The 18,919-nt window shown below is 43.8% G+C and overlaps 1 long non-coding RNA gene across 1 annotated transcript in view; it reads right to left on the bottom strand.

Annotated features, from left to right (window-relative positions):
• LOC146829597 (uncharacterized) overlaps nt 1–13,313 on the bottom strand; it is a 20,956-nt gene extending 7,643 nt beyond the window's left edge. The window contains exon 1 of the long non-coding RNA XR_014962273.1: nt 13,043–13,313. This is a non-coding gene — a long non-coding RNA (uncharacterized LOC146829597). The remainder of the gene's footprint in view (nt 1–13,042) is intronic.
• Between the last annotated feature and the right edge of the window lie 5,606 nt (nt 13,314–18,919).

Genomic DNA, 18,919 nt, shown 5'->3' with positions numbered 1-18,919 from the left:
CAAGTTGCATTTCACAAGATAAGTACTCTAATATGAATTCTTTGCGTGGGTAGACACGCTCAATGTACCAGCATTTCTTCCGGGTTGGCTGAACAACTACTTTGTTATTGTAAGACGGGTGTGGAGTGGAAACCACAGAAATTAAACAGGTCTCATAAAGCCTGGTTTACTTTTTATTCCTACATGTGTTCTGTTATCTTGATACTAGATGTACACAGTGATAAGAGACATACATGTAATGATTGTAAGTAATTGAACAAAACTAAGATGAACTTGCTTGTCAAAAACTAAGAGTAGCAGCTGCTACCCTTTGCTACCGAACAGAAAAAACAGAAATATTGAAAAAGATGATGATGGACCTTTAACTTTGTCTTTCTTTGTAAGAATCTCATCTTACTCTGAATTCAATAAAGTAAAGGAAAATGTCTGAACTCAAACCATGGCAAGAAAGTGAAAAGTGCTAAGTCACTGGGCGGTGGTGTATTTCTGCACATAGCACCCGCCTTCAAGTGGGTCAGGCTGTCACACAATAAACTGAGAGATATACCTGGATGTCTAGATGAGAGACAAGGTGACTTTAATGACAAAAAACAACATTACCAAAGCCAATAGGTATGTCCTTGACAAGCTGGTGCCACGCTTGTTATTTATCATAAGTGTATGCCACAAAACCAAAGAGAAGAAAAAAATAAAGAGAAGGAAAAATAAAGAAAACACATCTCAATCTAAATAAACCAGCCACATGCTTGCAATAATTTATGTAGAATAAAAAGTGCATATATTTTAAATGAACAGTTTGAGTACTTCCTACAGGTATAGAAATTATTTTTCTTTTGAATGCACCTCTCATAAAAGAAAATCCTTAGCAGCACAAAGATTTTTTATTTTTATTGCCTTTGAATCACTGTAACCGGAAAACATAGTTCCAGCACAAAAGGATGACTACAAAAATAAATGGCTAAATATTAGAAAGAATAAAGTAATGGCAAAGTAAGGCCCTTCAGCGCTGACACTGAAGGCGCACCCGGCACATAGCAGAGGGGCGCCCTTAGTCGCGGTGTGGTGCCCTGGAAGTTACTAATAAAGGGATGCCCTTGGTTTAAGGAGAGGGCGATGAATAAGGTTAAGGGGCCTGCTGGCACTTGACATTAACCTCTGAAATGTTTCTTTGTAAAGGAAGGTCGAGATACTGATGTGTGGCTTGCACAATCTATGAGCTGTTCATCTGCCCTATGACCTGCTTCTCAAGAACAATTATGTATGATCTGGCTGATCTTATGAACGGTGTTCTCATAACAATGTTTGCTTAACTATGACGAAGGTTGTCACTTATCATTTCACAATGAGTGGTGTCTATATGAATAAAAGGCTACGCCCTTGGTTAAACCACAGTAATGACTATTGTCCATCTCCTTGGGATTGATGCAGTGGGGCGCAGCGAGTGGCACGTGTGAACGCACTATGAAGGCGCACCCGGCACATAGCAGAGGGGCGCCCTTAGTCGTGGTACGGGCAGGAGCAGCCAAGGGGGAGAGTTGTCCTTCGTTGGTGTCTCCACATCGGAGGGGTGGCGCCCAAGACATCATCGTGGGCCGCTCAAGGGGGCAGCAGCTTTATAAGGCTCCGCGAGGCGAGGGATCAGCCTCTTTTTCCCTTCGCTGAGCACCAGGAGCCATCACACTGGATTCGCACATGTGGCGGATTTTCTTGCAGAAGAAATGGGGGCTACCCCAAATGTGGACTGATTTACTGGACTTTCCCCTTGGAAGGGGGTTGATTAATGTGGGCACTGGGCAGGCAGGAGGGGGGACTGACCTGCTGTTGGTCCTGGACCTTTTTGCCCTACCCCGGGATGCCAGAAATTGAACATTTTGGGGGATTTTGCCTAGTGGTAGGTATCCCCTGGCAGGGATGGACCGCGGTGTGGTGCCCTGGAAGTTACTAATAAAGGGATGCCCTTGGTTTAAGGTGAGGGCGATGAATAAGGTTAAGGGGCCTGCTGGCACTTGACATTAACCTCTCTGAAATGTTCCTTTGTAAAGGAAGGTCGAGATACTGATGTGTGGCTTGCACAATCTATGAGCTGTTCATCTGCCCTATGACCTGCTTCTCAAGAACAATTATGTATGATCTGGCTGATCTTATGAACGGTGTTCTCATAACAATGTTTGCTTAACTATGACGAAGGTTGTCACTTATCATTTCACAATGAGTGGTGTCTATATGAATAAAAGGCTACGCCCTTGGTTAAACCACAGTAATGACTATTGTCCATCTCCTTGGGATTGATGCAGTGGGGCGCAGCGAGTGGCACGTGTGAACGCACTATGAAGGCGCACCCGGCACATAGCAGAGGGGCGCCCTTAGTCGCGGTACGGGCAGGAGCAGCCAAGGGGGAGAGTTGTCCTTCGTTGGTATCGCCACATCGGAGGGGTGGCGCCCAAGACGTCATCGTGGGCCGCTCAAGGGGGCAGCAGCTTTATAAGGCCCCGCGAGGCGAGGGATCGGCCTCTTTTTCCCTTCGCTGAGCACCAGGAGCCATCACACTGGATTCGCACAACCACCCACCCACCCTGGCAAGAAGGCAGAATGTGGCGGAATTGGCGGATTTTCTTGCAGAAGAAATGGGGGCTACCCCAAATGTGGACTAATTTACTGGACTTTCCCCTTGGAAGGGGGTTGATTAAAGTGGGCACTGGGCAGGCTGGAGGGCACAATCCTGTCACTCGCTCACTATGCTGTCACTCACTCACAGTGCTGTCACTCACTCACAATGCTGTCACTCACAGTTCAAAAGAGCCAATGGCGGAAGTAGGTGGACACATTGCCAAGAGCTATATGTTGTGGTGACCAGAAGCTGAATGTGAATGACAGTTGATTGGACCTTTGGGTGAAGAGCGTTGACCTGGAGCACCATTATGTATGTATACATATCTGTATGTATTTTTTCTTAATGAGTTTTCTTGATTACATGAGGCAACATCCAATGGTGTCTCTAAGTCAGACCTAACAATCCACACTCGGACTCAAACGGTGACTTCCAGGACTACCAGGAATATCATACTTTACATTTACATCTGGGTACAAGCATTAATATTCATGTCATCAACACCACTCCATATGAAGCGGGTTACAGCCGCAGGAAATCAAGAATAAAATCGTATCCCAATCTCGCCCTGAGAATCTCTTGAGAATAAAACAACTGTATCATAGACGTGTAAGGGCGTGAGAAAAAGACTGTGAATGTCAGGCGACAAATATTGCACAATTTAATAACTGTTGGACCAGTGGTCTGGGAAAATTGTTCCACTAAAAGTAATTTACAATTTACTATATTTCACACAGCTCTACATGCATCACTAGGGATATGTAAAGTGGGCACAATTTGGTTTGGCAAACATTGTGAGGTGTTTCTTGAAGTTTTGCAAAGCTCACAAAGTAAAAGTATACATTACAAAAAAATAAAGGCTACAAAAATCCATCAAAAAGTAGGTCTTAAAAGAAAAATGTACCATAAAAGTGACATTTTTCAGGAGCTTTTTCCTCCAGAGACCGTTTCCATGGTAACGTCTGCCTACACAGTTGTGTAAAGAATGCAAGCATTGCTAGATGGTGACAGTGTTGGCTGGCCTGTTGGCTTCTGCCTATGGTGGTGCAAAAGGCACAGTGCTGGCTGGCCTGTTGGCTTCTGCCTATGGTGGTGCAAAAGGCACAGTGCTGGCTGGCCTGTTGACTTCTGCTCATGGTGGTGCAAAAGGCACAGTGCTGGCTGGCCTGTTGGCTGCTGCTCATGGTGGTGCAAAAGGCACAGTGCTGGCTGGCCTGTTGGCTGCTGCTCATGGTGGTGCAAAAGGCACAGTGCTGGCTGGCCTGTTGGCTGCTGCTCATGGTGGTGCAAAAGGCACAGTGCTGGCTGGCCTGTTGGCTGCTGCTCATGGTGCTGCAAAAGGCACAGTGCTGGCTGGCCTGTTGGCTTTCTGCTCATGGTGGTGCAAAAGGCACAGTGCTGGCTGGCCTGTTGGCTTCTGCTCATGGTGGTGCAAAAGGCACAGTGCTGGCTGGCCTGTTGGCTGCTGCTCATGGTGGTGCAAAAGGCACAGTGCTGGCTGGCCTGTTGGCTGCTGCTCATGGTGGTGCAAAAGGCACAGTGCTGGCTGGCCTGTTGGCTGCTGCTCATGGTGGTGCAAAAGGCACAGTGCTGGCTGGCCTGTTGGCTGCTGCTCATGGTGGTGCAAAAGGCACAGTGCTGGCTGGCCTGTTGGCTGCTGCTCATGGTGGTGCAAAAGGCACAGTGCTGGCTGGCCTGTTGGCTGCTGCTCATGGTGGTGCAAAAGGCACAGTGCTGGCTGGCCTGTTGACTTCTGCTCATGGTGGTGCAAAAGGCACAGATTACAGAAGTACAGACCACCGATGGAGACAAAGGGAGGATTGCACACCACGTGTGATATTTTGCACGTTTAGAGAAACCCTTGCGTAGCTGCATCTAGACTTCTAGTGCTTTCACACTGCACAATGTGCCTCAGGTGTACCTTTGATTGTGTGGCCTTTGGTGTCTTGTGGTAGTTTACCAGGTGTCCGTGCTCTATTTTGGGTGTTGTGGTGGGTGTTTTTTCACCTGGAACAGTCCTTATTCAGTGTCTGGCAGGTAATGCAGACAGATAACAATGGGTTGTAAGGTGGTGGTCGGAATTTGTTTTGCAATATTTTGCAGAGATAAAAAATTACGCAATTTGCAAAGGTTGCAATGTTTTTGTTTTCCCACTTTAATGCGAAAATCGAGGCTTTTGTTCTTACGCAATGATCATTTTTATTTAACCCTGAAAAAGATAGCTCTAAGGAAGAAATACTTACAGAAAGCTGTTAATATTGTTTGTGTGATGTCATTGTGTATGGAAAAACATATGTGCATATTTTTCTGCTTGACTGCTCTTTACTGGTGGAAGAATTACTTTGTTAAGCCCTAAAAATGAACTTGTCTTAGAAAATCCGTTGCTCAGGCAAAAGTAAGCCAGATAACTTTTCAAACTTTGTGCTGGGAGGAAATAAGGAACTTCACAAAGAGTCACTGAAAAAAAATTCACCCACATCTAATGACAAAAGGAAACTAAGGGGTATATTTTAAGTTGGGCACTTGGGACGCCAGTGTGACATAGTCCTTGCCTACCCTGCTTACCGGAGGGCTACCTGGCATATTTTGAGGTCCCCACTGTCCTGGTGATTTTTTTAATCCAAAAAAGGTCCAGCTGGCCAGGCACTAGTACTCTCTGCTAAATTGCAGTGCCGGCTGTCCATCATGTAATGGAGTTATGATCGTTTTTTTTGTTTTTTTGTATTTCAGAAAGAAACTACAGCCAGAGGAGGGGGTTTATTTGCAAAATAAAATAATGGCCCTGATGTACAGTGAGTTTTCTGAATGTGGTGGGGGTTACTAATGGTGTTTTCAGCCCTGTAGGACAGAAGTGTGGCTCAGGGGTTAGAGGCGGCAGACCCTGAAGCTGAGATCGGTCCTGGACCAGGGTTCAATTCCCCGCCTCGGCGGGTCTTGGGCTAAAAATTCCACGGACTCGATAATTCTCGCCCCGGTGCCTCCTCGACTCACGGGTTCACACTCTGCGACTCTGGGCAATAGCTTGCTTAATCTCCACAATGGCCCCTCGCGGCGGGATGCCTGACTTTCACCTTGTGGATACCCTGCTATCTCACAGGGGAATACCAGGACGGGTTCCCTAAGCAAGCGCCGGGAAACCCACAGCGGGTGGCTGTGCGCTATATAAGCTCAACTACATTTACATTTACTCACACACGGTAAATTTACACCAGAAGACCTGCCCTAACTTGCGCGGGCTTTCAAACATGTACAAGTGTGAGGCGGCTCTCTGGTGGATGAGTGGCCGTCTAAAGATGTCAGATGGCACAGGCAGCCAAGGTCCCGCTGTCAGAAACAAGTGGTCCTCCTACCTGCAAGTGAGGCGAGGCACCTGTGGGCTGACAGATGACCTGCACCCATTAAACCCCAAATGGCCTTCAAGATAACTGCCTTGCTAATGTTGCTCAATGTTCCATATATCTCTAGGTAACAGAATGTTCTCCTCCATTCCCCGCCTTTCCACCAGGTGAATCCAGGTTATATTTTTAGATCTAATGTATAGCTGGGTCTGCAACTTGAGCATTGTTCTTCAATGCTAATGTAAGGATGAGGTAACCTTAGATCATGATGGCTGGATCTCTGCCAGATTTTTTGGATATCTATGAAGGTTACATTAACAAACACTGAAAACAAAATCAAACCATTATATAGCAGTTGCCCTGTATATCTTGCACTGATCTTGCCTCTGTGGATCAAAGCTGTAAACCTGTGAACTAGAGGAGCGCAAGATGGGCACTCGAACGCAAAACAAAACTAGCACCTTGTAAATTATTTATAAGGATTCTCACCAATGTGGACAATTGGAAGACTATGGAGTGGTATTTCACGAAACGTGTTCTGGGAAGAAATGTTATTTTGTCCACTTCCTTGCAAGCAACCTGGAATGGATTTGCATGCAAATATTGGATTTTCGGGGATATATGTTATACAGTGGCAAATGTTTGGCTACCCATTCACATTTTGGACGGATAGTTTTTTCACATAAAAATGTATTTTTTGCCGAGCTTTGCTTGGAATTTTGTAATTATTTGGAACGACTGAACGACTGACCCTATGCTGAGTTATGTATAATTTACTTTGTGGAGAGATGCTGCAGTGGTTAATTTAAGCCAGTGGTTGCCGGTGGGGGAGGGTACCAGCACCTATTTTTTGAGGACCAGCATCATTTATTTACCAAGTACAAGAGAGTGAAATTACACAGATCGGAAAGACGAAGGAAGAGAAAGATGGCAAAACCGTCACAAAAAGAGAAAGCAGGAACCTGCAGGAGTGAGATGAAGGGGGAGAGAGCCTCTTGTAATGGGTTAAACCGGTATGCGGTGGTTTTAAAACTACCAGGTATGGTATTCCACGCGCTGACTTTTAATTGCACTGGTCACAGACTTCTGAGCAGAGTTTCGGGCACGGCCCTCTTTCTTCCACAAATTAAGCACTGAGATTCCGAAACACAGAAACACACTGAGAAGTCGCCTGATGTACAGTTGGATCACTTGAATCGCTTCTGGGTGATGTTATTGGAAGAAGTGATGGAAAAAACGCAAACTTTTACATTTACTTTATTATTAGAAGCCCTGCACTTCTGCTTGTTCCTTATCATTTCTTCCGTGTGATTTTGTCCCTGGAGCTGCTCTTCTCTCTGTTCTATTGTTTCACGGTTTGCAGATGTGATGTTGTAACCACTCTGGCTGTTGTTTCTCCGTGTAGGTGGTGGCAGAAGTACCATTCAGGCGTGTGAGGGGTGAGTGGAAGGGTGTCTCCAAAAACGACTTTACTTTGCGCGATAAGAACAGCTACACAAATATTTAATATTAATGCTATTCCATGATATTTGCATTTTGCTTGTAAACAATAGGAATATAATAAAATCTTCACAGAAAAGACCACAAAAAATGTCTTTGAGATGTGCACTTGTCTAAGAAAAGAGGGGCCCCTTCTAAACCAAAGGAGTAGGGCACTGTAAAGTGAATCAAAAGGGTACCCTTTGGACCAAGTAATAGAGTATCAAGAGAAACAATCGCACACGTGTCCTGATTCAAACCCAATAATATCATTCATTCATCCAAACCGAGGAAGATTGTATTGCGTGCAAACAAGAATACATAAAACAAAGCTATAAACTGATATAAATCTGATTTCATAAGTACATTTATTAATTGTTCAACATATATTAAAAGCAAAAGAATTGTTACGTACAGACAATGGTTTAACATAAATAAATAATAACTCACAATAAAAATGGGCGACTTAAGTTCATCACAATAGCTTAAAAAACATAAAAGATGAGTCACTAATAAAGACAAAAACAATATGTCATCAAAAGCATTACACATCCGTCATAACAATATGTGGGACGTAGAACCTGGTACTTTTGTGCTTAGTACTCGTTGACTGTCGCCCAAGTAAACAGATTAGTGTAGAAAAATAGGCGTCGACGCGTTTCGATGGCTTGATTATATGTCCATCTTTATCAAGACCAAACTCATGACTCTCATTTCTTAATTTAAAAAGCACCAGGGACTGGCACAATAATAGGTCTGTACCTATATGTTAAAACATAAGATGGAAATATAATCAAGCCATCGAAACGCGTCGACGCCTCTTTTTCTACACTAATCTGTTTACTTGAGCGACAGTCAACGAGTACTAAGTCTTTATTAGTGACTCTCATCTTTTATGTTTTTTAAGCTATTGTGATGAACTTAAGTCGCTCATTTTTATTGTGAGTTATTATTTATTTATGTTAAACCATTGTCTGTACGTAACAATTCTTTTGATTTTAATATATGTTGAACAATTAATAAATGTACTTATGAAATCAGATTTATAGCTTTGTTTTATGTATTCTTGTTTGCACGCAATACAATCTTCCTCGGTTTAGATGAATGAATGATATTATTGGGTTTGAATCAGGACACGTGTGCGATTATTTCTCTTGATACTCTATTACTTGGTCCAAAGGGTACCCTTTTGATTCACTTTGAAATGTGCATACAGCCGAAACGCTTGTAACTCAGAAACCAATATTATTTGTAAATACTGGCAGCGTAGGCAGGAGCAACCAGGTATGCCTGCGGGCTTCGCCCTTTTAAGAAATGCCTGTACAATCGAAAAACACTCAGGACGTAGCTGGTACAAGAGGAGCGCCTAAACCCTCAGTCAATATTTAACTGTATGAAGTACCTGTGTCCTCTCCGGCTCTCTTAATCTGAAGCAAGTACAGAGTGCCCAATTCACAAACTGCATTTTGTAGTACGTAAAATAGCAACACAGTAATACTGCTCACTACAATATAGCCTTATAGCCTGCCGTAGCGGGCTATACCGGCTATTAAAGGCCCGCTGCAGCGTTAAAGGCCCGAGCCGAAGGAGAGGGACTTTAACAAGGTAGCGGGACTTTAATAGCCGGTATAGCCCTGCTACGAAGGGCTATAAGGCTATTAGAACAATATGTCACTAGAGGGCAGAATGTTCTAACAAATTAAACAAAGGAATCAGGGAGCGCGAGGGGATTGAAATTCCCTCGGGCTCCCTGAAGCCTTTGTTCACAGCCACAAAGAAGCATTGGAATGTTGGAGCTGCGGGTTTATACCCGCCGTTATGAGCCCGGAGCACTCCATTGTTTTCAATGGAGCTTCCAACGTTCCAATGTTCTAATATGCAATTCACAAACCTCTGAGTGGCAAGTCTCCACCTCCACCTCTCCTATCTTTTCTATGGAGAGATCCTCACACATGTAAGTTTACTACTTAGATGTAAAATTCAGAGGGACCCGAGGAGTGAAATACATACTACTAAATGGGAAGAGTTTAGGAGTAAGGATGGCTTAGGCAGGGCCAAGGATGGGCTTAGGGAGGGACAGACACCCACCAACAAAAGAGTAACCCATTGAAAAGCACTTCTATAGTTACTACAGGCAAAAAAAGACCCAAAACAGTAGTACATATTCTCCAGCTCAGACCTGGAGTAACTCGAGCACCACACATGGCCAACCACTGATACTGCAGCACCCTCCTATAGATAATAATGGAGGCACGGACTTAAAATTGAACTCTGTCTGAAATAATGTTAAGATAAATTAGTTTATTTCGACTTCTTAAAAATATATATATATATTTATTTTAATGTTAAAAAGTATATATAAATAAAAAATATTTATGCCAAAATATTTTGATAACCTATTTAATTTAAAATAAATGTCATTTTTTTAATTAATTTAATTTAAATTGATATCTAGATACATTGTTTTGTAATTTAATACATAAGTAAGTAAAAAACGTTTAACTTTTGGTAGTGCTTTTAAATAAGACTTTCTTAAAAATGATTTCATTGTGATTTAATATATTTAAATTAATGACATTTCGGTAAAAATGAGGTTAACAGGGCTATAGCATTTTTCTTTTGTTCTATATTTAAAATATATAGGTAAATAATAGCTACATATCTACACACACACACACACATATATATGTTTACTAAATGCATATTATTGTTCTCCAAATAGTCCAATTTTAGCCACATTTTAAATGTAAGTTGCAATGACGTGTAAGAGTACTTAATACAACTGCAGAAATACTCCTATATGTACTCCAAAATGCCTTTGTGAATAGACCATTGGTAAACGTGTAAATCTTTACTCGTTGCCTAGAGCACCAAAACACCGCGCTTTTCACCCTCCCCCCTTTTTATTGTGTTCACTTGGACAGAAAAAGGTGAAGGGAACATCTCACATTCTGCTTGCACCACCCTTTCCCCACTCAATAGTTGTATCACTGGCCAACTGTCCCTGTTCACTGGGTCACTTAATTCTAGACTAGATCACACTGGGGCCATAAGCATTTTTGGATTCAGGAATTCCACTTGATTCCAGTTAAATGTCGAAAGAAAGGGAGAGGTGTGGCGCAGCGGCCGGGGCTGCAGACTCCGAAGCATGGTGGCTCACGGTTCGATTCCCAGCGACAGCTCAGCCCAGCACCATGTGACTCTGGGCGATAGCTCGCTTAATCTCCCAAACTGCGCCTTGAGACCCTTAAGGGTGATTTGTTCGCGCTTTACAAATACTGGGTTATTATTATTAATATTTACTAAAGAGAGTCTTGTGTCTAAAACGGCCTCTTGGTTTATCTAACATTTTCGTTGTAAAAGAAGAGTTTCCCTTGTTCTTTTCTTTTTGACACTTACAGGCCACTGTTTAGAATCACATGACTTCCTGTAAGTGACATTAGATCGAGCACTAGCAAAGGGTCCGTTGGAGGCCGCACCAGGCTCCTCTCATAGGAGACAGGCACCCACGCCCTCTCTGGCACAGCTAAGGGACCAAGGTTCCTTTCTTGAAAACATTGTTCAAAAAGGTGTGCAAATGTACTTTAATAATATTTTTTAATTGATAAGAACAAGGTGAGTTTCGTTGACAATCATGCAATGTTGCTTGGGTGTAGCAGGTCATCTGTGTTTTATTTGATTAATAGGAGAAGGACCTACAGGTAAATTGAGAGATTTCAGGACAGAGTTCCAGGCAGGCCTGGTTCCAAGTTTGTCACTATTCAGACAACATTTTAGGGATGGTTCCGTGTAAATGTGAATATTTGTAGCTACATTTTTAGGTCTGGCCTCATGCTTTCCAAAAGATTCTTAACAAAAAGAGATACATCTATTCAAACACAAAGAGCCTTTCAGTCAGCAGTCTTCTTCAGTGTAAGTGTCATTAACACTTTCTGTTGCCCACCACATCATGCAGCCTGGGGCAGTGGTGAACCTAGTTCATCCAGTGTGTGTCTTGGACTGTGAGCGACAACATGTTTCCTGCATACATGTGCCCAGCCGTCTGACGAGTGTACCTCAGGGCCGGAGCTGGCGTACCCAGGCTGCTGGCCTGCTCCTTTTCATGTTTATACGACCTAAATACATAAAAAGCACAAGGCTAGACACATTGGCTTTGCTAATGCTTGTTGAAAATGCGTGCATTTTATCAAATGAGATTTCAAAAGCTAAACATTGGGCCCAGTTAACAAGTTGGAACGAAAATCAATCCAGGCAGAATTCATGCATCTGTATTCGAACAACCACTAGGGATGGGGTAGAGTCAGTCCCATATCAGGTGCACAGAAAATAAATGAATAGGTGACTTCTAAAGTATGGCTGAATAAGTAAGTGAGTGTGTGTGCTGGTGAGTGAGTAATCACACTCGTTCAGAACACAATAATAAACAGTAAGGGATCTCAAAATGTATGAAAAAGCACCTGGCACGAGGCCAGTGTGGGCGGTCTTCAAAACTTGCAACCACAAGTATGAGTTTGTCAAATACTTTAAAAACTGCACTTCCATTTATAGATATCCTGTTTGTTAGATGTATTGGTTTAGAAATTGAGTAGAAATATTTCACTTTTATCTTCTTTCCTTATCTACTTTGTGAATTTCGAATAACTCCGTGCCCCTCACCCCTGGGATCCTATTCCTTTCTCATGGATTCCCCTGACTTAAGTATGAGGTGTGGTCTGCCATTAAGCTAAGGTGTAGGAAGAATGCCAGCAGAGACGTTTTCAGACATGGTCAAAGCGAGGACCTACCCTGGGCCCCAGAGAAAGTACACTTTCTATCTCACATCTGTCTATGTGTCCATCTCGCCCTTTACAGTATTGTTTCATACTGCTCGCCATCATGGGACTGAACTACCAGAGCATGATTTGTTTCGAACAAGGGCCCCTGTGCAGTCTGTCTTGCCCAGTGCCCCAAAAATCCTTAGGAAAACTCTGGGTGCCCGGGGCCTAATGCAATCGAGGACAACAGGCACTCTCCAGAGTGGCTAATGTAAAACACAACGGTAATCGGGGTGCAGTAGTCCCAATTAGGGCCGGTGGCGCCCGGTGCCACATTCTAATTTATGGCTCCCCCTATGACCTCCTTGTCCACGAATTCCCTCACTCCCTCTCTCCGGCAGTGGCCCTCACCCCTCCACAGTTCCTGTCTGAGCCGCATTATATTTATTATTCGTTTGTAAGTTCGCTCACACTCAGTTTTGTGATCTGCTTGGTACACGTTATTAGCTGCAGGCACATTATCCCTGCCCTACTTTCGAATGCTCAAAACTGCCAATAGGCAACATTCCGATCTCTCACCAGCAGCAACATTCATCAGCAGAGTTATCTTGACATTTTTAAATGTTCCCTGAAACTGCTGGGGGCACAAGGAAGTTCACGGACTTTTAAACCCATAAGTTATATTTAAACACAGCGCCCTCGATCTCCCTCCGACCAAAGTGAGCGGCAGGTGCAGCTGCACCGGTCGCAGAGCCATAAAACCGGCCCTGGTCGCAATACCCGCTGCACCTGCAGCACTAGTGATGGTTTCTCCTGGATATACCCCCCTCCCCGCCCAGTCAATGACCGCACCCATCATTCACCAGCACTGCGCCTCCTCTGCTCCCGGCGTAGGCCTCTTTTCCGGCGGCCGCGCGCCTCCCGACCGCCCGCTCTCCGCGTGCTCCCTCTCCGCGTGGCAGGCGCCGTCTCCCTCGGGTGCTGGATCTGAGCGGGACGGTGGGCTCCCCCTTCCAGTGCGGGCCACCACTGTGCCTGGAACAGGAAGGCTGCAGGTTTTGAAGACTCGGCCATCTTGCAAAGAGGAAGCGGAGAAAGAGGAAGATAGCTCTGAGGTCAGCACGCAGGAAATATCTGCGCGTGAAGAGACAAGAAAGAGCACACTCAAGGAGTTGTGAAAAGCAGCGGATGCGCTTTTTGCAAAAAGCCAGTAACTCCACTGGATTACTAAATACAGAGTCATATTTGAAAGAGGCCTACGAAGTACACGGCCCTGTACACTTCACAGAGCACTGGCACCAACTGAATAACGCCACGTGCTCTTGGAGAAAGGCTGCTGCCTACATCGAGGAGGTGCAATTTTGCTCCTAAATTTGTCGTGGCATTTGCAACGACCGACCTGTTGACATGTTGCCTTTGCTGGTTCATCATTGTGAATGTTTTCTTTTGTTATTTGTCAGACGGTGCATTGTTGGGATATATGGGCTCTATTCACAAAGGTATTTTGCAGTGGGTAAAGCGCCGCTTCAGTACTATTGTTTCCAAAGGGCTCATTGACAGGGCTACAGAACGACCTCTGTAGGCAGACGCCGCAGCAGGACACACGAGCAGGCGAGTTTGCCAGAGTGCAGTAAAGGGTCTCCTTACATGAAGAAAGGGAGCGCCCGAATGGAATATGTGATTTTGCCTGGGGTTTCAAAAACCCTTGCCACCAGAGCTCAAAGCGCTATATAAAAGCAAGTTATTAGTATCACGCACAAAGAGTGGGCACATGGGTGAGTGCAATTGTCCGGTCTATTATGGTACAACCAGTCCTGAGACTCGAAGACCAGCATTTCAGGTTCAAGTTACACCATCATTTCTAGGCGAATAATTAAATCCTGATTGCACTAAATTACATGGGGTGCCCTTTTTTCTGGGCCATTTCCCAGATAAATGTAGGCAAGCGTGACCTTTTGTCCATCTTGGCATTATAAAACAATGATACAACGTGGACAGCGGCCTTCCATAATGGTCGCCAGGGTTACTAAGAAGTGGTCACATGGCATACGGCACATTGCAGATGAAATGAGTGGTCAGCAAGTGGTCTTTTTTTTTTTTTTTTTTTAATGCAGATTGACATAGCGCGGAATAGACCCAAAGGTATTGGAGCGCTTTACGTGAGCACTGGTTACGTTACACAAGGGCACATTCAGGCACGGGTAGATTAAGGGGCATATTATCAAGCACGGCGTTAGCATTATCGCCGCTTTGGCGGCAGAAAACTGCTTCTAAAGCGGCGATAATGGGCTTGATACTATGCCCTGGAGAATTCCAATAGTGTTGACACCAGAACATGGGCTTCTATGGGAATTCTCCAGGGCATATTATCAAGCCCATTATCGAATGTGATGAGAAAATGCCCTCATTCACAGTACAAGAAAACCAGTGGCTAATTTGAAGTGAACCATTACCCCATGCAAAATACTTTGGCCCTTATTTATGAAGGGCATATTCCGGTGCGTCACTTTGTAAACCCCTGTGCTACATTACACCTGCATCAGGTATAATGTATGCAGGGTGGGCATTCCCCATAAAGAAAGGCTTGTAAAAGTGTTGCAAGGAAATCTATGAGATTTCACGGTGCCACTTCTAGGAGTGGAGTGCACTGTGTCAAATCCTTACGCCTGCTTCAAAGCAGGCGTAAGGACTGACGCAGGCACTTTTACATGGGACTCGCCCATGTGTAATGACACATTGCTGTAGTTGTGTCTATTTTACGACACACTCCAGCAATGTGTCATTACTGCGCCACCAGGTATGTCAGGTTTCGTGCCATATCTGGTCAATCCTTGCAACGTCGAGCGCCGTACTGTAAATATGGCGCATCCAAGGTGTCACAAGGATAGCGCACAGCACTTTTCATAAATTAGGCCCTTTATTTCGGTAAAAACCATAAAAGCATAGAACGAACGTAAGACGTAAACATTTTAAGATACATCATAACCTTAGGTTCAGCAATGTAAATATAACACTGCCTATGGTCATCAAAATCGACTCACAAAATGATTGCAATTATTCAAAACCCTTAAGGCAGAGCTTACCTCAAATAGAATCTCCATAGAAAAACTCCTACAACTCAAACATTATCCACGTACAGTTTCTGTAATAGTATAAACTAAAAATGATGATTACACTCGGTCCTACCATGAACTGTACATGTGCTTTGCAGGCCTTGCATGAGTCATACAATACAAAACTTCAAGCAAGGCAACTATCTCATTTAAGAACAACATTAAAAACTTACATATTGATCTAGAGACTTTATTTAGAGTTGTGCTATCTGAAGCTTCCTTACTTAGCCTTAGTGCTCTTAGAACATCAGACTCAAAGTGTCACACTCACGGGCCGTCTTCAGTATAAGTACTTGGCTTGGGTACGGCCAGCTCGAACCATATCGGTAATGCCTGGAGAAGGAGACCTCCATATACTCAGATGAAAATTTTCTTTAAAAACCATGACAATGGTAGTTAGGCAGCAAACATAGACACAAAATGGCTGTCAATTGCATAGCATAAATTGTAAAGTGCAAAACTATGTGTAATAACAACACTGGACTTCGAGTATGTACACAATGAAAGCCACAGAATAGTCAAAGCCTTGGAAAGTCTCTCTACCATCATGGAAAAACTTCTTACAATTGGTTCATAATGTTTGCCCTTATGGTCCAACTCCCATGCAGATACTTAGCTACTGCGCACGCCATCTTCTCCTCAGTCTCAGCACACAGCAATCTAAGTGCAGTGTGGCGCTGCCTTGCACCCACATGCCTACAAATAGGGATTGTCCACTGTTTCCTTGGACGATTATAGCCTGGGCAAAAGAAGAAAAAGCGATAGAATTCAAGTTGACAGACTGGACAAACAGTGCTCTGATCAAGGGAACCCTTCCATTAGTTGCAGAAAGACTTCACAGGGACGGTTCCAAACCAGAACTTAACATAAAGTTTCCTAACCAAGGAGGTCTTTAAACTTACACTGATTCTTAAGATTCATGAACTCTACAGAAAGAGAACCTAGATTCTTACCCCTGACTTCCAGGCCCCATATGTGCGCTCAATATAGTTCCTTGCTTAACGGTTTCTAATGAGACTCGACTCCCTAAAAATCGTCTAAGCCCAGATGTGACCGTAATGTCTTAAGGTTACTTACCCATTTGATCTTGATTTCAGCTATTTCATTAAGGGCCCTATATGGTAGTCTTCCAAGGCCAGAGTTGAGCTTAGTCTGCCAGGATGCTTTGGGTCTAAGTTTGGCCTTATTCGCAATGGACTTGACACCCATATCCCACAGTAAAGAAAGTGTTGGAGTACTCTTGGGTAACTTTAAAAATGTTTTAAAAAAAATGTTCTTGGCTGATGAGAAAGATAACTCAATGTGTCGCCACATTTCACCTCCATATAGGCCACTCCCTATTGCCTTTGTCTGGTAGATGTTGAGTGCAGGTGATATCTGTCTCATGATGGAGGAGTTGTAAAGCCGTAGAATCCCTGAGGCACAGTGACACAAGCTAGGACTACTTTTCCTCATTTGAGGCTGCCTAGACATATTTGATGTAAGCCTAAATCCCAGGTAATCAAAGCCCGACACCTTATCCAGTTTGCAGCCACTTGGAGTAATGGACCCTTTAAAGGTCCTATGAGGGTTAATGGCAATAAACTTAGTTTTACTCAGGTTAAATCCAATCCACAATTTTTGCAAATGGCTGAAACTGGTTCAACAGTGTCTGTATATCCACTGGAGTTTTCGACACCAACAAGGTGTTGTCCCCAAATAAAAGAACGGGCGTCCTACAACTTGCGATCCTTTGGGGGTAATTCTTAAACAGATCCATAGCAGCCCAACATTTTTGAAATACAATTAAAAGAGGATGGAGCATTCAACCCTGCCGCATCCCTCTCTTGACCTTGATTCGCTCTGTAGGCTGACTCTGCCCCCAACACCGAACTTGGGCATAGGTATCCGAGGGTAGTGTGTCAAGCAGTGGCTAGGGCAACCCTTTATTCTTAAGCAAATCCCACAGCTTGTCAGGGGGTCTACATCAAATGCTGTTTTAAGTCCACAAGAACTATGTATGAATGGGCTTTCTGGATAGTCATCATTTTCCAGTAGATAGTCATGAATCTAAACACTTGATCTATGGTGCTTACTTGTTTTCTAAACCCTGCCTGCAAGGGTGACAGGGCATTAGCCTCTTCTATCCATGTTTCAAGTGCGCTCAATAACTGTCTACAAATATGTTATGGGAATCGTCTCTTATTATCAGCCTATAATTTAATTTTTTGTGGATGGGTACAATCTCAGTAGCCTTCCAAGATTCAGGAACCTCAGCACCATCCAATACTGCATTTGCAATAATATTAAAAAATACCACCCAATTTTGGGAGCCATCATTAAAGAGGTACCCAGGCTGGCAGCTTTGCTCGGGAGAAGATCCCTAATTGCACTCTTTAGCATTATCCCACCCATGCAGTATGCGTTCATGGATAGAAGTAGAGTGTAAATAACAGACCAATTTCAGAAGATCGCTCACCCAAAGTCCCTATATATATCTGTATGGACATTTATGTATATTTGGATGCATTTATTATTTCATGATTTTCTTTTTTCTTTTTTTACTACAAGATGCTGGATGACAGCTAAGCCCGTCGGGCCTTCCAAAGAGTTTTTAGCAAGAATTATTACAGTGCAAATCTTCTACTCCTAGAGTTTTTCTAAGACGGTAATCAACACCAAAAATCCTTCCCTACAAACAGGGCTGTAGAGGGCACCGGGCATTCCCCCATGGGGGCCGCCAGGATGGGGGCCAGTTTTTAGCCCCTGGGGGGCCATTTTTGTTACCGGGGGCTGGCAATATCAGCCCCCTGTAACAAAATTGGCTGACACCAACCGTAACAAACAGCCTGGCCACACCGCACCACCTCGCCTCCCCCACCCCGGGTCCCAGCTGCCAGAGCCAGTTTCGGTGTCCGGTTCGGCCCTGCCTACAAAGATAGTCTGTGGGATTTCATGTAACAAAATACTTGACTGCAGACATTAACATGGAGCAAAAACAATCCACCCTTAAAGGCTTAATAGCTTGAACATGTGTTACATATTAAATAAATCAGGCCTAAAAGCTTTCAGATCAGACCTGTGGCATCTGAACCAGTCGGGCCTACAACTCCTATCGTTGGCTTGTCACCATTACCACCTCAGCCCTGCTGTATTGAGCCAAAGCTTTCCCACAGGATGACCAACAGGCATAAAACATCAAATACAAAAATATACAAAATGACAGGGGGCAAAGCAAAATACCATGTCTCCTAAGAGGGTCTAACAGGGATTCTCCCAGTGCAAATCCTCTATGCCCATGGCAACCAAAACCAAAACCAAAACCCTCCTCTTATGGATTGGAGTCTAAGGACAACAAACCTGGTGCCTGAAATCTCCAACCTTAAAACCCCAATGGTGTGTTTTGTAATCAAATGCCCCAAGAAGGAGGTTAGTATAAATGCATTAACGTCAGTTCCGAAGTCGAAGAAATCTTGAACTCTGGTTTATTTGTCAAAAGTCAAATTCTTTATTCATAATCATTTAATCCAATCAATCAATGGCCATCTTGATCAAACACCAAAAATAGCCAAAATACACATTAATTCCTTGGCGAAGTGCACCCATGTAGCCGAATGTGTAGTGTCTCTCCTGTCTTCAGTATTAGGA

Source organism: Triturus cristatus, chromosome 5_2 (genome assembly GCF_964204655.1).
Source record: "Triturus cristatus chromosome 5_2, aTriCri1.1, whole genome shotgun sequence".
Lineage (NCBI taxonomy): Eukaryota > Metazoa > Chordata > Amphibia > Caudata > Salamandridae > Triturus > Triturus cristatus.
Note: the sequence above shows the minus strand (reverse complement) of the source record. Positions and strands in the feature narration are given on the sequence as shown.